The sequence below is a fragment of the Priapulus caudatus genome, unplaced genomic scaffold (genome assembly GCF_000485595.1).
Source record: "Priapulus caudatus unplaced genomic scaffold, Priapulus_caudatus-5.0.1 Scaffold2925, whole genome shotgun sequence".
In the NCBI taxonomy this organism is placed as follows: Eukaryota; Metazoa; Priapulida; class Priapulimorpha; order Priapulimorphida; family Priapulidae; genus Priapulus; species Priapulus caudatus.
Window position 1 is genome coordinate 7,013 of NW_014579986.1, and position 11,961 is coordinate 18,973.

Genomic DNA, 11,961 nt, shown 5'->3' on the forward strand with positions numbered 1-11,961 from the left:
GTCCAAATCCTACGTCTAAAGCCGGCGCACACGTGAGTTATTTTACTCAAGTAAAATGACGCATGAGTCAAATTACTCAACAAAAATCTGCCGCACACGTGAGTTAAATGACTCGTGCGTCATTTTACTTGAGTAAAATAACTCACGTGTGCGGCGGGCTTTACCATTATACGCTGCGGGGACCATTGCTTTCGCGACACGACTGTTGCACGCTTACACTTATATATATAGCAGGAAGGAAAGCAGGATCGCAAAATTCGCTCGATGCTCGCTGGATTTCACACTTTCACAGCACGAATACACATCCAACAGCTTCCATCTTTGTTTGTATGTCAAGAACAGTGTTAACTTGTTATAAAAACAATGTCTTTGTTCGTAACCGAGCTGTGTCACGCGAAATCACACAAACACTGACGAAATTCTCACGTTCGCGAACCTTGCCCTGTAATGTAAATGTCTGTCAGAATCAGGAAACATCCACCGGCGCTCTTCGTGGCCTCATTCTTGCGCCGCAACACTGCAACGTTTTTGCAACGTTGCAATGGCGAGGCTCGTTCGGGAGTTGGAAAGCAGTGCGCCGCCTGCGCGCCGCCTATAGCCCATAGACTGGCACTCGCTCCCACCTCTTGGCTTAGCTTAGTCACTCGATGGCTAATCGAGGTGGGAGCGAGTCCCAGTCTATATAGCCCTGTACTTGCAGCCATTTACATTACAGGGCAAGGTTCGCGAACGCTAGAATTTTGCCAGTCTGTGTGATTTCGCGTGACACAGCTCGGTTACGAACAAAGACATTGTTTTTATAACAAGTGAACACTGTTCTTGACATACAAACAAAGATGGAAGCTGTTGGATGTGAATTCGTGCTGTGAAAGTGTGAAATCCAGCGAGCATCGAGCGAATTTTGCGATCCCGCTTTCCTTCCTGCTATATATATAAGTGTAAGCGTGCAACAGTCGCGCCGCGAAAGCAATGGCGTCGGCAGCGTATATGGTTGGACGTAGGATTTGGACGGAATTTACAGGAAACTCGTCAATATTAATAGGTGAAAGAGAGTATAGAAACATTAAGAATTTGGTAGTAAATCGATTTCAGATTTAATCAGCATTATATTTTATTGAAACGCTTCAAGTGCCTGTGTCTATGTCCCCCAGGGTACTGCCGTAACGTACCCTGGTACAAACTAATATGCCGGACCGTACCTCGCCTCCTCCACTAACGAGTCTAGGGAGTCGCCTACGCCTACTCCCTAACCCTAACCCTAACCCTAACCATATCAAATAGTTACCAGGGTACGTTCCGGTATACCTGACCATACCCAGGGTACGTTCTGGTAGTACCCTGGTGGACATAGACTCTATGAGCTACACTTAGATACAATACCTACTCAATAGTCAATAGTCAATAATGGAATCCAACAAGAGTAAGGTAACCCCCCTCGTGTACCTACTCTTGTTCAGTTACATTATTGTATCTATTCCTACACTGTACAGTCATCGTAACCTCAGTAAATATTAGTTAAGGGGCTATATATCGAAGACGGAAAAACGCAAGCTTCAAATGGTGTGCAAACGACCGCCACGAAAAAACTTTCGGTTTTCGGACCTTTTCGGTTTTCAGAATTTTGGATAATACTAATAGATTGTGTACTGTACCAAAAAATGGTACAGGGCGCAAGTACACTTTCCGGTTCAAGGATATAAGAGCTGTCCGCAATGCATTTTTAGCTCATCTGACATAGTCAGATGCAGCTTGTAGAATCGCATGAGCGTGCGTCCGTCTGTCCGGCCATGCGTCCGTGCGTCCGTCCGTCCGTGCGTCAACAGTTGGGCACAAGTCTTAACCGCTTGACGTACGGTAACGATATTCGGGACGTCGGGGGGGATCGTCAAAACGAGCTGGGATGTCGAAGCTGGGGGTCAAAGGTCAAAGGTCAAGAGGTGTAAATGAAGGGGGAACATTCAAGAGAGAGAGAGAGAGAGAGAGAGAGAGAGAGAGAGAGAGAGAGAGAGAGAGAAAGATTGTTGAAGAGATATATCGGAGTCACGATTGCCACGGTGATGGAGACACGTGTTGGCTTCACTAACTAACTATCCCATTAGGAAGCAGAGGCTCACAGTTAGCAGCTGCTGCAGCTGTAGTAGATAAACACACGTCTAACTCTTCCTTCACACGTACACATACACGCACGCGCGCATGCACGCACTCCCATGCACGTACACGCACACGTACACGCACACAGGCACGCGTAGTCCAGGATACTGTAATCACGTACACACACGCCCACAGACGTGCGCGCACACACACTCGCACGCTGACACACACGCTTATATAGGTGCTGCCATCTCTTGACGAGCAACTACAAATTCAGCGTTAGCAAACTACCTCAGTAGTAACCATGCTCCTAAAGGAGGCATACAACAGTCGCACTATTTCATCTCTAGTAAAAGTCTTTGTTGGCATTTTTTTTCGGCGAAATTCGACAACTTTGCAGAAATTCGCATCATAGAGCTGGAAAAAGTTTCGAGCGGAGCATAGAGCATGAATCTGTAGTTATTTAACATGAATAAAGTGTATGTTGTGTAAGCGCAGTAACAGTTTGAGTATTTGTAATTCATTTCTGTTCGGTGTTTATTCAGGCCTACCGCCTATGGACGCCCGCTACTCTTGTTCAACACCTTCATGGTAATAAAAGAGGCTGGTAATAAGGAGAGCTGTTCTGCCAAAGAAATCGAATAATTGAGTTTTATGTTAATGAAAATCAGTTATGCAAGTCCTCTAGCATGGTTTTTAGACACATGCATGTTCACATGACATTTAAACATGTATTTCATGTAAACATGTATGATATCCGTGTACATATGTACATGTTATTTACATATATACATTAAAATACACTCATTTCACACACATTTGGTGCCAGAAAAAATATATTTATTCTCGTTTCACTCTTTTGTGGCACTCCTAACACTAACAGTATCAAAACATCTTAAATTTGTTGGTTGCAATTCACCCTAACCCTCGTTCTAACACTGCATGCACTTAACCGCATGGAGCGAACATTAATTTGGATTGATTTCTGTGTTTTGGGGGCTTATTTCAGAAAGTGATTTCTCAGCTCCTTGAGTCATGCCACATTTGAAATTCCGTAGCCATATAAGAGAAAGGCTCTAAATCATTCATCTAAAATTTCAAGTCGATCCGTATTTGCGCTTCTCATTACTAGCGCATGGTAAGGAGAGCTGTTCTGCCAAAGAAATCTAATAATTGAGTTTTATGTTAATGAAAATCAGTTATGCAAGTCCTCTAGCATGGTTTTTAGACACATGCATGTGCACATGACATTTAAACATGTATTTATAAACATATATATATATAACCATTATTGAAGGTGGTGTAATTAGTAAAGAAAAGCACGCGCTTGCACGCTTGCACGCATATACGTAAATGTTCACCCGGCCATACACTCAATCATCCATAATGGTTCTCCTTCACGCAATGGTCACTTTACTTTGACCCACTAATCTCCATCTATCCCCTCACACACACACACACACACACACACACACACACACACACACACACACACACACACACACACACACACACACACACACCACAAACACACAAATCACCAAACACACACAGCATCTATAAAAGCAAATAATTTATACAAAACTTATTTATTACATTATATACATATATACAAAAACTTATCTGTCTCTCTAGATGACACATATACAGCGTACATATTCGTTTGTTTAAAATTCTTGTACTTATTAATATGAAGTGGATACATAAAATGTTATATATTATATATCATAATATATTTATGTTTTCTAATTATTTTTGCAGTAGATTTGGCCAGTAGACTGACTGATTGCAGTATTCGCCACACAAGATAGATTGCTCTGCGTGGTGACTGGTCCTCGTTTTTTTTTCGCTGGAAAACGGGTTAAAGTTACTTTCTGAAACTGTGCATTACATTTAGGTTTACATTTACATGTATGGTAGATCGCAAAAGTTTTAAGTGAAATCTATAGACCTTGAACCTTTGGTTATTCCATACGGTAGGCCGCTTACATCGATATAAATTGGTACATTTTGTTATGTGCCGTAAACTCTGTAGGTATTTTAAATTATTATATGTAATGCTCATGTAGATGCATGCAGCCCATTATTTAAACCTATAATCTATAGATATATACAACAATGTGTTGTATATATTCTATGCTTATAATATATTATCAGAAAGACTAATCAACTGACAAACAAAAAAAATTAAAAATTGGGAAACAATATATTGCACCAATAATATTTGACAATAATTGACAATAATGATTGACAATAATAATTGACAATAAATGAAGCTAATAATGGCAAATAATGATAATTTTGTCATTTACTAACTCCTGATATTATTTCTATGATGCAGACATGGGACACACAAGAGGACACACGCTTAGTGCTGCTTCAGCACTTTGCGCGATACTATGCAATACTACGATACCGAACGATACGTGGCTGCGCCATTTATGTGACTGGTACCCGGGTCCACCTCTCGTTAGAAGCGTCCATCGAGAGCCATCGAGTAATCGAGGTTGGGGAGCGAGTACCAGTCTACCAGACATGGCGATCGATACTAATGTTAGATGTGTAAATAATATGTCTTTTCTTTTCTGCTGAACATTTGGTCAACTCTAGTTAACCAGGGTTTGTGACAGATAACAGCTGGTTAGCCATGTGGGCTTCATCGCGCTAATGTTGTGCTAACCAGCATTGTAGGGTAAGACGTGGTTCGGGGTGTATCCACTATTTTTGATGTGTGTGTGTGTCACTTTAGGCTGCGATAGGACAGGCGCGTCTCCCATGGTACCCGAATTCTCTCCTAGAGGCCTTTTATTATTATTTTAATTAGGGATAGGGTTAAGCGTAGCGATTAGGGTTTTAGCGGTTGTTAGATTTAGGTTAGGGTAGGATTTGGGTTTTTTGGAGTAGGTTAGGGTTAAGGGTTAAGCGGTTGAAATAAAAAAAAAAATATAAATACAAAAAGTAAAAAAAAAAATAAACATTAAACTGCATTTTATTAATTGTTAATTAATAATGGCCGCCATCTAGACGGATCTAAAAACCTACTATTTCGGACTTGGGAGACGCGGCTGTCCCTAGTGGCACGCCCTCTAGGACGGAGAATTTCAGGTACCATGGCGAGACGCGCTGTCCCTTTAGCTGGGCAACCGTCACTTTACGTTTATCCTACTGGTCCTAGTCCTTAGCCTCTAGTACTATTTATAGCCGGCGGATCGCTGCCGCAGCGGCCTATAGCACATTCTGCCATAGATGGTAATCTAAGCAAATGGTCCAACTGATGGACCAAAAATTTATCCCAAAACGTAAAATGATCGGGCTTTTTAACACGATCTTATCAACTATGGACATCTCACTATCTTTTCTGAAGCCTTCACAACTTTTACACAGGTATTTATGCTGTTATTCCTCGCAAAGTCTTAGCCAGTACTGAGTGTTTTGTTTTCAAAAATGGGTTGCTCTGCTTATGTGTCACGCGTGACTCTTCAGTGCTAAGGACTTTGGGCAATAACAGGCATAAATACTGGGTGCTAAAAGTTGTGGAAGATGTTCAAAAGATAGGTGAGATGTTCCATGTTAATAGATAAGTGTTTAATAAAGACCCGATCATTTTTACGTTTTGGGGATAAATTTCTTGGTCCACATCAGTTGGACCATTCGCTTAGATTACCATATATGGCCAGAATGTGCTATAGCCCTGCCGGCAGCGATCGCGGTCATATAGTACTTATTAGCTTATCTGGTCCCTACATGACTTAGGCTTGATACTGGAGTGATAGTGATAGGCCCAAAGGTCTAATCTATGTTTCACAGGCACCTTGAAGCGTTTTCAATAAAATGATAATGCCTAACTAAATACGAAATCTAATTTACTACCAAATTTTTGAATGTTTCTATACTCTCTCTCTCGCTCCTCTCTATATTATATATATATATATATATTAATAGTATATATATGTTTCACATATTAATTGCTGACAGTCTTGGACCTGATAAACAATTCAGTCAAATTCCCTTACTGATCTATATTAAGCGTTGACGCAACTATACTGTTATATTGAATTTATTAATATTTAATCTCGGAAGGAGTAAGAAAGATGAGCAGAGAGAAACCACTACGGTCAAAAAATGAGATCAAATTTACTTCAACAAAAAGATCTTGCCGCAACCGTGAAAGTAAAATGACTCGTCGTACATTTTACTTGAGATAAAATTAACTCACGTGTGCGGCGGGCTTTACCTATTTTATACGCTGCAGGGCGACCATTGCTTGCGCGCGCGCGACTGGTTTGCGCACGCTTACACTTATATATATAAGCAGGCGTAGGAATAGCTGCGGATCGCAAATCTCGCTCTGAAATGCTCGCTGTTTCACACTTTTCACAGCACGATACACATCCACGCTTCCATCTTTTGTATTGTATGTCAAGAACGTGTTAACCTGTTATAAAAAACAATGTCTTTGATTCCGTAAGCGACTGATGTCACCGCGAAATTCACACCAACACTGCACGAAATTCTCGCGTTTCGCGGACCTTTGCCCTGTAATCGTAACAGTCTGTCAGAATCAGGAAACAGCGCACCGGCGCTCCTTCGTGACCTTCATTCTTTGCGCCGCCAACGCTGCAACGTTCTTTTTGCAACGTTGCAATGGCGCAGGCTCGTTCGCGGGAGTTGAAAGCCAGTGCGCCGCCCTGCCGCCGTCCTATAGCCCATAGACTGCGCACTCGCTCCCACCTCTTGGCTTGCTTAGTCACTCGATTGCTATGAATGGTTAATCGATTGGCCCCCACGTCCCTCACTCTCCCTGCCCCTCTCAAAATCTTCCGGTCGTCTTACTCCACCTGCAGCTTCTCCAGTCTAACCCTTAATTCCTATCGCTTCCCTCCCCTATAACGCGTGGTGAGCGAGTCCCAGTCTTATATAGCCTGTACTTGCAGGCCCATTTACATTACTTAGCGGCAAGGTTCGCGACACCGCTAGAATTCTTGCCAGTCTGTGTGATTTCGGCTGACACAGCTCGCGTACGAACAAAGGACATTGTTTTTATAACAATCATGTGAACACTGTTCTTGGACATCAAACAAAGATCCGGGAAGTGTTTGGATGTTTGAATTCGTCCTGTGAAAATGTTGCAAATCAGCCGAGCCATCAGCGAATTTTGCGCATCCCGCTTTCTTTCTGCTATATCTATAAGTGTAAGCGTGCAACAGTCGCGCCCGCAGAAAGCAATGGCTGTCGCCAAGCTGTATATGGTTGGACGTAGCGATTTGGAACGCGAATTACAGGAACTTCGCTGTCAAATATTATAGCCCCGTGAAAGAGAGTTCATAGTCCAAACATTAAGAATTTGCCCGATAGTAAATCGATTTCAGAGTTAATCAGCATTAGTATTTTATTGAAACGCTTCAAGTGCCTGTGGTCTATGTCCTCCAGCGGTACTGCCCGTAACGTACCCTGCGCTACAAAACTAATATGCCGGACCGGCTACCTCGCCTCTCCTACGTAACGAGTCTATTGGGAGTCGCGTACGCTCTCCCTAACCTAACCCTAACCCTAACCATATCAAATAGTTACCAGGGTACGTTCGGATATACCTGACCAATTACCCAGGTACGTTCTGGTAGTACCCTGGTAGGACATACGACTCCTATGCAGCGTATCACTTAGCATACAATAACCTACTCAATACGTTCCAATAGTCAGATAATGGAATCCAACAGAGTAGGTAACCCCCCTCGTGTACCTACTCTATGTTCAGTTAATTATTGGTATCTTTCCTACATCGTCGTACGAGTCCATCGGTAACCCCTAAATATTAGTCAAAGGGGCTATATATCGAAGACGGAAAAACGCGAGCCTTCAAATTGTGTGCAAACGTCCCACGAAAATACTTTCGGTTCTTTTCGGACCTTTTCGCGTTTTTTCAGGAATTTGGATAAGTACTGAAATAGATGGTGTACTGTACAAAAAATGTACAGGGGCAAGTACACTTTTCCGGTTCAAGGATTATAAGAGCTGTATTCCATAGGCATTTTTAGCTCATTCTGACATAGTTCAGATGCATGCTTGTAGAATCGCCCCCCATGAGCGTCGCGTTCCGTCTGTCCCGGCCATGCGTTCGTCGCGTTCCGTCCGTCCGTGCTGGTCAACAGGTTGGGCACGAAGTCTAACGTTGACGTACGGCGTACGATATTCGGGACGTCGCGGGGGGATCGTTCAAAACGAGCTGGGATGTCGAAGCTGGGGGTTCAAAGGCTCAAAGGTCAAGAGGTGTAAATGATAAGGGGGAACATTCCCTCCTTAACTTAAGGTATAGGGAGGAACATGCAGAATTGCGGCACAAATCTAAACGGCTCGACCTAAGGCTCGTGATAGTCGGTGTATAGCATTCAAGGTTAGGCAAAAGCCATCACTGTGCCGAAATTGGAGGGTTCAACAGCTCGTGAAAGGTCAATGTGGACGCAGGGCAAGACTTTAGACATTTATAAATTCGAGGAACATTTGGTCTGACGGCGGGCAGCGATTGCGAAAAACTTTTTTGTTTCAGCGCCGTGACCTAGCATTTTTATGGCTTTTATTGAATAGGACATGAAAGGTACTTCTGCTGACATGCGTAAGGAGTATAGTATCGGATAACCTTTTGACCTCAAAGAGGCAGGTTAAACATGGATTTGTTTACTGTTAGAAAGAATTTGACTGCTGGGTTTACTAGTAGAATCTATACATGCCTGGATGTATGAGGCTACAATGTCACACTGAAATTTCAAAAGCTAAATTTGGTTGAAGAAGGTTTATGCGCCTTAAATCGTATAATTTCTATGGCATTCTGTACTGTCAGTGTGTCTGTTACATGTAACGTATGCCACTGCCAGTGGCCACTGCCAGTGCATGTGGTGGTGGTACTGTGTGGTTTTTGCCTGCGTTAATTAGTTACAGGTGGCAGCTCTCTATTTCAGCCTGTGGGCTTGCGTAGGTAAATGGATGAGTGCTTACCTATTCTGTCTTGCAAAGAGTTGTTGCTACTACGTACGATGGGAGCTTCCATCTTTAATCAGAAGACACTTAAACGTACGCGCCATCTCATGGCAACTTTCATAACGATCCCAACGAACATTCCTTTAAGAAGGTTCCTGATACCATCCCTGTGCATTCCACTGTTTCGGCGTGTATGTGAACACATTTGGGACTAACAGGATTTACTAGAATCTCACCACTCCACCACAGAGTCACCGCAGTAGACGTTAGATGAGCGCTGTCGCTCCGCGGCACTTGTTATGCAATATCTTCAAGCCAAGGTTCAAGTTGCCGTGCAGTACAACTGATGTAACTTATCATGGGTTGCTGTGCTGTCTGTGTTCAGGGAAGATATATATAGGCGCATCTTCACGCACTAATAAAAGCTGTGAGCACTGGTTTTATTGTGCTTGTACTGTAGCAATTCAAGGCAAATCAACTTAGAGATATAGTGTAAAAATTGTAGGTTCACACATACTTTACCCCACAATTTTGTTCCTCTTCGACTCCCTACCCTATTTGGCAATGCATACAGCTTGTTGAACGTTGACGGTGTTGGGCTGGGCCTCTGTAAGTCTAAATCATGTAACTATGTTTCCGATTCGAACGATAGCAGTAAAAATACAGCCATGAATAACGGTAACGGCTAATTAAACATAATCATGAATGAATAATCATAAATAATCATAAAATAACACAGTTGCTAATGCTGAAGGGGTCGTTGTCGTATAGGGTGTAATATAATGCTAGTCTTGGGAGTCGCCTACTCCCTAACCCTGACCCTAACCCTAACCCTAACCCTAACCATATCAGTCTGACAGATAGTTACCTCGGGTACATATATGTAGTACCCTATACTACAACGACCCCTTTAGCGTTGCTAACTCCTCGCAACTTATTCTGCATTCGACGCCATTTTGCAGGATCATCGGATTAGCGCCGTTCACTTGTTAAACGCCGGGCTCCGCGTCGCACGGGACACCAGGTGGAGGCACGGACATCAAGCTCCATGATGAACGCTCGGGGTTTCCCGCGGCATTGGCTTTTAGTCGCTGACCTGCTGCTGATGATGATGATGTCGTTAGGTATGCGACGTGTGGGGGTCAACGGCGAGTCGCGTGGCGTGTCCTCGATTCTCGATTCTAGATATTCAACGAGTCGGGGAAAAAATTTATTTTTCGGGGGCTACTTTTCAAGCTCGCGTGCATGAAAATAGCACTCTAAAATTTGGTTTGCATTGAACTCTATGCAAATTTACGAGGGCTCTTTTTGGCATTTCGGGGGCTAAATCGCCCCGAGCCCCCGTGTATGTTTTTTACTGCAACGAGTTTGTATATACCTATAGCTAAGTTAGCATGGGTTGACAGTGCACGCTCAGTTTAGCTTGTTACGTCACTAAGCAGACAGTTACTGTACTGTACAGACCCAAACAAGGCTATGCACATGCGTATATCGAAATTTAGCCCGCGCCCGGCTCCGGATTGCATACACGCACAGTTTAGAGCACATCTAACTTGGTACAGGCTAACTTGGAAGCGGGAATTGCCCATCTTTATTTGCGGGGCTAACTCATCCGGGATAAGCGCGTATTTATGCCGGGATAGCGTGCACACACCGCAAAAATTTAGCGCGCACCTGGCCCTGACTAGTTTGATGTAGGGTCAAATTTGCAGTCTGCAGCGGGCGTAAAATAACAACATTAGATATGTATTAGGGCGCAAAAATATAGCGCGCACCTGGCCCTGACTAGTTTGATGTAGGGTCAAATTTTCAGTCTGCAGCGGGCGTAAAATAACAACATTAGATATATAGTAGGGCGCGTTTGTTTGGGACGAATCCGTCTGATCGAGATCATGTGATCTTGATCCAACCAAACAAACGCAAACTCACTTTCACCGGTTCACTTTTCGCTGTGACCTATCACGGGATGGTTCATAACAAAGAACAAGCTGTGATTGGCTGAGGCCCAGGCCGCCATATTGGATCCCGTTCGAATCCGCCTCGCTAGCAGGGTCGCGTTCGGTGGATCGAGATCAAGTGATCCGACCAAACAAATAGTCAGATCAACGAATCCATCGGATCGAGATCGGTGGATCCGACCAAACAAATGCGCCCGTAGACGCACACTGCGATTTCAGGCGAGGCCCAGAAGGTGTTGACTGCGTTTAATCTGACGTGCTGCGATTTCAGGCGAGGCCCAGAAGGTGCGGACTGCGTTTAATCTGACGTGCTGTGATTCAGGCGAGGCCCAGAAGGTGTTGACTGCGTTTAATCTGACGTGCTGCGATTTCAGGCGAGGCCCAGAAGGTGTTGACTGCGTTTAATCTGANGTGTGTGTGTGTGTGTGTGTGTGTGTGTGTGTGTGTGTGTGTGTGTGTGCTTGTGTGTGTGTGTGTGTGTGTGAGAGTGTGTGTGTGCGTATGTGCGTGTGTTTGCGCGCGTGCCTGCATACACTTCAGTTCCTTGCATGAACTGTGGATTTAGGCAATGCGAGTGAGAGTTAGGGCTTTTATCTGAATTTTCTAGAACTTTAGTACCATGAAGCCAACCTACTTATACATGCTATGGAAAGGCAGTGATGCCTCATGACTGGAAGCTAACTGCATGGCATTTGCTTCTAAGTGGCGAGTGCACAGTAGTAATGTTAATGGCATCGCATCGATGAGGTTGCCTTCAATGTCGTTGAGTTCAGTTCGCGCTGTTAAATTTCATTAGCAGCAATCACGCAGTTTTCATTTCTAGAGCGGCGGTGGCGGCGGCAGCAGGAGGAGCAGTAGCCACAGTAGCGGCGGCGGCGGCAGCAGCAGCAGGAGCAGAAGCAGTAGCCGTAGCAGCAGCATCGGCAGCAGCAGGAGCAGA

The 11,961-nt window shown here is 43.9% G+C and overlaps 1 long non-coding RNA gene across 1 annotated transcript in view; it reads left to right on the top strand.

The window, feature by feature from the left end:
• LOC106819176 overlaps positions 1-11,283 on the top strand; it is a 13,568-nt gene extending 2,285 nt beyond the window's left edge. Inside the window, exons 2-3 of the long non-coding RNA XR_001395367.1 lie at positions 10,026-10,187; positions 11,241-11,283. This is a non-coding gene — a long non-coding RNA (uncharacterized LOC106819176). The remainder of the gene's footprint in view (positions 1-10,025; positions 10,188-11,240) is intronic.
• The last annotated feature ends 678 nt before the right edge of the window (positions 11,284-11,961 follow it).